We start from the raw sequence: 7,447 nt of genomic DNA, 5'->3' as shown, positions 1-7,447 counted from the left end.
AACATCCAAAGACCCTAATGTCTGCATTTAAATTTGTACATTGCAAACGTTCGTTTTGAGGGGCAGATTTCAGCTTCTAGCCATCCAAGATGGATTAATCCTCAAATTTTGTTGACAAGATCTGAGTTTCAATGCAACCCCAGAATAAGACTTTTTGGAAGCCAGATGTCAGACTTTTCACCTATTAAATTCAAAATTCCGAGGAGATACTATTTTATTTATTTGTTATATTCACATCCCGCCTTTTCTTCCAAGGAGCCCAAGGCAGCATACATGGCCCTCCTCTTCCATTTTTATCCTCGCAACAACCCTGCGAGGTAGGCTAGGCTCAGAGTCAGCGACTGGCCCAAAGTCACCCAGTGAGCTTCATGGCTGAGTGGGGACTAGAACTGGGAAATCCCAAGTCCCAGTCCAGTGCTCTAACCACTGCGCCACACTGGCTATTTTCAGCCATACTTCATCATTATGAAAAATGTGCCTTTGGTTTATGGCGGAAGGAGGGATAACATATGTTCCCATGTTACAGATGCCAGCCCAAAACAGAAATCTACTCCCACCATGTGGGTAGGTTTCTCACCACAGATTTTTAGTCACCTGTACTCCTGAAAGCACAGTGAGATTTTTGCACATTCTAATGTGCCCTAAAGACTGGGGGCCTTATCAAGTCATAAAAATTCCCCACATCAACCACGTGGTAAGCTGGCTGTCAGTATTCACTCACTGGAGCAGGATGTTTTTGACTTGGTGGACTTAGGCCTCCTTTTGAAACTTGACTTTTCCTTCCCCAAAGCAGTTGCCAATCACATGCTGTGCATGCACCATCTGCTGCTGAGTGAAAATATGTGAGTTGGGTCACTAATCCTGACACAGGCATGAAAAGAAGAATAGAATGGGACACATCCGACCCTCTCCTAAAACCATGCACAGGGGCATATAAGAAGAAAGCATGTGGTCTTTCTGAGCAATCTTATGCTCAGGTGTGAGGGGAGGATGGGGCAGTGAGGGAAGTCACCTCCACAAATCCATCACAGATCAGCAAGGGTCTTTGATGAAGGGAGCAGGCATATTGCTAGCCTTGGGCAATGGGCCCCCAGGCCCAAATCTACCTCCTTGGGCCCCAAACCTTTTCCCCAGAGCCCTGTGTGTCCATTGATACAAATGAAAGTTTTTTTCTTCACCTAATTGCCATACCGTGTCTGCAGGGGGGGGGGGGATTTCCAAAGGGGATTGCAGCGGGGAGGGAAGGGTTAACTCCCCTCCCCACCAAATATCTCCTCCTGCATGGCAATTCAGCTTAAAATACCCTTTGCCCTTTGGTTTGGGATGATCTGGGACAGGATGCAAATTAATTGAAGAATGTCTTTTGAGGTGATTTGGATGAGAAACTGATTGGCTGGCTCTGCCTCCTCTGAAAATTTAATAAATCCTAGTAATTATTTCTACATTTGCATATATAGGTATAAAGAGCTTTGTCTATTGAGCACTATAGAAATGTAACAAATAAAAATGCACATTTTATGCAGATTTGTGTCCTATAGGCCTGTAGCCCACATCTTTTAGGAACATAGCAACACACCTGAAGGGGGCAACTGTAATTCAACTCATGCATGTCTTTGTTCATGAAGGCTTCAGCTGGTTAGGGCTGTATCCCTCTCTAGAGCTTTGCATTCTCCTGTCAGGTGTTCCCTCCCCTCTCCCACACTGGCTACTGAGCCAGGGCTGTAACAGGAAATAACAGACATTCAGCATTCTTCAGAGTCCCTGGCACAACAGCTGAGTCTTGCATCCTGAACATGACCAATCCAAGCATAATAATTCCGCTGTCTGCCTGGGTTGCTTATTTCCCATTGTTTCATCTGAGTCAGCTCAGCTTTGTTCTTTGTTGCGATTCCTGCCTTGCTGCTCTTCTTTGTACCCAGATTCAGAACATCCTCTCAATCCGCTTATCCCATATTATGACATGTGCTCTCATTGCAAAAGTTCTGATTCTGCAGCCACTTCACATTTCCCCTGGTGGGAGGTTTGGCACATAGAACAAACCACCCATCCCTTGCAGCCACCTGAAAACATAAGAGCTGGCAGCATGTGCATATTACAGAGTGCTCATGTAAGAATTACTTGCCTGCGCATGAATTGCTTGCCTTGAATATACATTACATTTCATTTCTTGGGTGTCCATGGATCTTCTCTCAGGAGAGAGAGAAGAATGTGCTTCTGAATGTGCAGAAAAGAATGTGCTTCTGAAGACCTGCCTTGCATAAAGCTTGGACAACGTGTGCCCCTGTGAGTGGGCTGTCTGTGCCAAATCTTGGGGATGAATGCCAAAGAAGCCTGATGAATTTATGAAACTGCTTTAGATCAAGACCCCATCCGGCCCAGTATTCTGTCTGCTGACTGGCTGTGGTTCTTGCAAATCAATGGCAGAGAAAAGTTTTTAATGTCACCTCTGACCTGATCATCTTTGAACTGGAGATGTCATGGGCTGAACCTGAGACCTCTTGAATGTAAAGAAGGAGTGCAGAACTTGGCTGCTGGGCCCCACAATCAGGCCCACAGAGTCTTTGAGGTTCCTCCCGGCTGGATCTTGGATCGGAAACTACAGTGGGTGCCAGGACACCAGAAAGAGCAGCCATGTCCACCAGTCATCCACCCCACGGTGGGCTTGGTGGGGGCAATCTAGCCCCCTGTTACAATTCTGGGGGCCTGATCCACTCAGGCCCCAGCCAAACCAGATTCAAGGATTGCCAACATGAAACAAAGTCACAGATGCAACAAAATGACAGTGTAGTGACATACTTGGTTGATAAATGGATGCAGAAAGAAATGCAAAGATAGCGCACGTGTCTCTTCAGGGGATCAAAGCAGCCCCCCATCACAGCTGACCATGCGCTCCAGTCCTCACAGCACACAAGAAAGACGTTGCCCGGCAGACTGACACATTCCTCCAGGTTGGCAGTGCGCGTTTCCCCCCAGAGCAAGACCAAACCTGTCTGCTCTTAGTGCCAGCTTACATAGCCACCCCCCATGTTCTTGAAGGTGCCCAGAAAATTACAGGCTGGAGATAAGCCACGATTCCCTGTGAGAACAGGGCCCCAGCTAGCCAGTAAGGTAGGGGGAATTCCTTGGCTTTTCAGTGAGGCAGGACAAAACATCCTTATCTTGGAGGGCTGAGGCAACCCGGCAGAGGCCAGGCAGCTGCAAGGTTGTTTACATGTGAAGCTGCACTTGCTCGACACCAGTTATCTTGTGTGAGAGGTCTGCTTGGTGAACTCAAAATTGCCCATTATGCTAGGCTATACATGTCTCAGTGCACTCAGTGTGCTGTGTAGGACGTGGCTGTGGGCGCTCACTAGGCTCCTCGCCATCCTCCAGGCATCAAACCCCCTACACCCCCCAACAATAAAAGGTTCTGCACCCCGGTGTAAAACTTGTGCTCTACCACTGAGCTATGATCCCTCTAAAGTCACCCCTGGACAACCACCGCTTGATAGCCATGCACGCTAAGCAGACCACCGTCTATGAGTGGGGGCAGCCTGTTTACCCGCTCACAGTCTTTTCCTCACAGAGGTTCCTAGGCCTTTAACACCTACGCAACAAAGTGACGCTTGGCTGCATCTGCAGGGGAAAAGCGTAATTGACTGAATTTTGCCCAGTGATAAGAACTGTTGACGGTGCAGCAGCCCAGCCAGGAGAAAAAAGAAGCTGGCAACCTCAACCGCCTTGAATTCTTGGAATAACTTCCTGATCATTAACTATCTATTGAAGGTGCTCTTGTAGAAGGTCAATGGGAAATATATGAGGGTGATTTGAATGATACACATGACAGCAGAACCTAGCGGAAAGGGAACAATGTGTGTTTAGCAGTCCAGAATGCAGATGTAATCCTTGCACTCAGAAAGCTAGCATGTGAGGGAGAAGGGATCTAACCTAGCCTGACATGATAGTTTTCTATATGGAGGGGTTTTTTTTGGCTGTTTCGGGGGGGGGGAGAAATATTTGATCATCTGAGCCTCCACGTGTAGTGTGAAGTGGTACAGTCTAGACCAGCCTTGCCCAACCTGGTACCCCCAAGTATGTTGGACTACAAATTCCAGCACCCTCCAACCAGCCAAGGCTGGTCTAGACACAGGTTTGCCATCTCAGTGAGAACTGGGCCTTAGTGATGCCTGTTGCAACCTTGCATTTTGCAAAGTGTTACTGTATGGCAAGGGGTTGAGGGAGGGAAGAAACAACCCAGGAGATCTAGAAAATATTCTTGCAGTTTGTACTGGCTGAGGAGGAAGAGCATTGTCATGTGTTGTACCAAGAAGATAACTTTTGAAAACTCCCTACCCCCCACCTGTAGACAAGCAACTGATGCCCAGATGTGGATGCTTTTTTGACAACGCAACTCCTGTTTATTGGGACCCAGGGAAGGAACTGCTGTTTCAGCTCAGATGGGATATCCACACACACAGGACTCATTCTCTCCCCGCCCCCATGCTGCTTTTCAAGGAAACTCGCAAATGGCCTAGGCTGAATGAACTCACTCCCTATTTAAAACCAGCAACTGTTTTGCAAGCAGCCACTGGTGATATTCTAAACGTCACTGTCTGTACTTTCCGCATTACATTTCCCTTTGACCTCACAGTTTACAATTCCCCTGCCCAATCATTTGTACATATATCTGCAACTTACAGCAACCACACTTCTGATGGAGTGGACTCTAGTCCATGAAACCTTATGGCAGCCTTCACCAACCAGATGTGTTGGACTACAACTCCCATTGTTCCCAGCCAGCATGACCATGGAAGGTGCAGTATGACACATTTGGAGGGCACCAGGTTGGGGAAGGCTGGCTTATACCATAATACATTTGTTTGTCCTTAAGGTCAAACTTTGACCTTAAGTATTGAACCTGACTCTTGGCCAGAAGATACAAATGGCCAACATACACAAAGGCCACTTTTCCTGCTGTCAGAATTTAGATAGCTCTTTCTGCTTCGGCCTGAATTGGGAGTAAGGTTTTAAACCATTTCCAGAGGGGTAGCCGTTTTAGTCTGTTGCAGCAAAAACAACAAAGGACCTTAAAAACAAAGGACAAAGCAGGACTTTGTTGTTTTTGCTGCAACAGACTAAAATGGCTACCCCTCTGGAAATGGTTTAAAACCTTACTCCCAATTCAGGCCGAAGCAGAAAGAGCTAATCTAAATTCTGACAGCAGGAAAAGTGGCCTTTGTGTATGTTGGCCATTTGTATCTTCTGGCCAAGAGTCAGGTTCAATACTGCATCCTCCAAGATTTGGACAGGCATTGATCTTCTACGAAATAAATTCCAATGGATTAATTAATGTAAGACTGTCTTGATTCTTCCCTAGGCAATTCTGGCACAGCATGACCACTGGGAAGGTGCCAGATGTACAGTGGTCAGAGTGCTTCTAGCAGTTATTCCAGAAGTTAGTTCCAGCAGTATATCCAGACCAGTAAACCAGAGGTTAACAGCATGATCCTATCCATGTCTACTCGGAAGTAAGCTCCATGGTACTTAATCGGGTTTACTCCTAGGTGCATAGGCCTGATTGATTTAAGACATTTCTAGGATGCTTTCTGGGCAGGAGCCCTCCTAAGATAGATTAAAAAGGTAAAAGGTAAAGGTGTCCCCAACCAGTCGTGTCCGACTCTAGGGTGCGGTGCTCATCCCCGTTTCTAAGCCGAAGAGCCAGCGCTGTCCGAAGACGCTTCCGTGGTCATGTGGCCGGCATGACTGAACACCCAGGTGCACGGAACGCTGTTACCTTTCCCGCCGAGGCGGTACCTATTTATCTACTTGCAATTTCTTGCTTTCGAACTGCTAGGTTGGCAGGAGCTGGGACTGAAGACGGGAGCTCACTCCGTCACGCAGTACTTGGGTCTCGAACTGCTGACCTGCCGACCTTCCAGTCTGCAGTTCAGCGTCTTAACCACTAAGCCACCGCGGCCCCTAAAGATAGATTACAGCAATAAAATTCCATATAATAAAAACTGATACAGTAATAAAACAGCCCACATTCAGAAAAACAACAAACACTGGCAATAAAACATCTGGCCTAGATAGTATTAAAAACCTAGAACACAAGTCCATCTACAAACCAGAACAGTCCAGTAAAATGTAATCAGGAGAAGACCAGAGTAAACAAGTAAGCCTTCAGAGGCTCCCTAAAAGCCTGTTCTGCTCATGGAAGTGATGGTTTCAAATGTTTAATTTTTGAAATTTGGTGGAGAGATTTTGTTGTGGGTATTTTTCCTATTATATATTTAAAAAAAGTGTATAAATGGTGTCAGCAACTACGTTTCTTGACATTACTACATCATTAAATGCAGTAGAAACACCATATCAGTCTTACAGTGTGGTGCTGGAGAAGACTCTTACGAGTCCCCTGGACTGCAAGGAGGTCAAATCAGTCCATCCTAAAGGAAATCAACCCTGAGTGCTCATTAGAAGGACAGATACTGAAGCGGAAGCTCAAATATTTTGGCCACCTAATGCGAAGAGAAAACTCTCTGGAAAAGACCCTGATGCTGGGAAAGACTGAAGGCAAAAGGAGAAGGGGACGGCAGAGGATGAGATGGCTAGATAGCATCACCGATGCAATATGAGCACGCTCCGGGAGAGAGCGGAGGACAGGAAGGCCTGGCGTGCTACGGTCCATGGGGTCACGAAGAGTCGGACACGACTGAACGACTGAACAACAATTCCAAAGATACACTTTGGTTATAGTATCCTCTCCAAAATAATATAAAGATCCCAGCTCTCATAATTTCTCTTAATAATTATTAAGTGTTAATATGACTGAACTCCCTTTCCTAGTTCCTGTTCATTGCAAACAACCTTCTGTTTTTTGCATCTGTAAAATGAACAATGCAAAGATGGTCAGTGTAAAAAGCGGGAGAGGGAAAATATATTCCAGCCAGTGGAACAGCAGGGTCTACAGAAGTACCAATTCCCAAACTTTCATGTGAACCAGGACTCCCTAACACTTAGCCCCAGAGCCTGTTTTCAATGTCAGGGCTTAACTTGGAACATACTGAAGGCGAGAATATCTTTTAAGCATGTGCAGAGTGCCTTTCTTTGCTAGATAAGGCTGCAGTCCCAAGCATCCTTATTAGGGCAAAAGTCCCATTGAACTCAGCTAGTAAGTACGTTAACATGGTAATGGAAAGTACGTAAACCCAGTAAGCGTACAAACATAACCAGATCCTACGCATTTGGGATAAAGTCTCCCTAAGAGAACACATAATGTATGACTTCCAAAGTGCTTTACACTCAAGAATGTGATTAAAAAAGAATAAAATTGCTGGGGAACATGGGCGGGGGGGTGCTGCTGCACTTGTGCCCTGCTTGTGGGTTCCTGGTCAACAGCTGGTTGGCTACTGTGCAAACAGAATGCTGGACTAGATGGACCCTTGGTCTGATCCAGCAGGGCTCTTCT

The sequence above is a fragment of the Heloderma suspectum genome, chromosome 8 (genome assembly GCF_057233095.1).
Source record: "Heloderma suspectum isolate Gila_16-S chromosome 8, 16-S_ref, whole genome shotgun sequence".
Classification (NCBI taxonomy): domain Eukaryota; kingdom Metazoa; phylum Chordata; class Lepidosauria; order Squamata; family Helodermatidae; genus Heloderma; species Heloderma suspectum.
Note: the sequence above shows the minus strand (reverse complement) of the source record.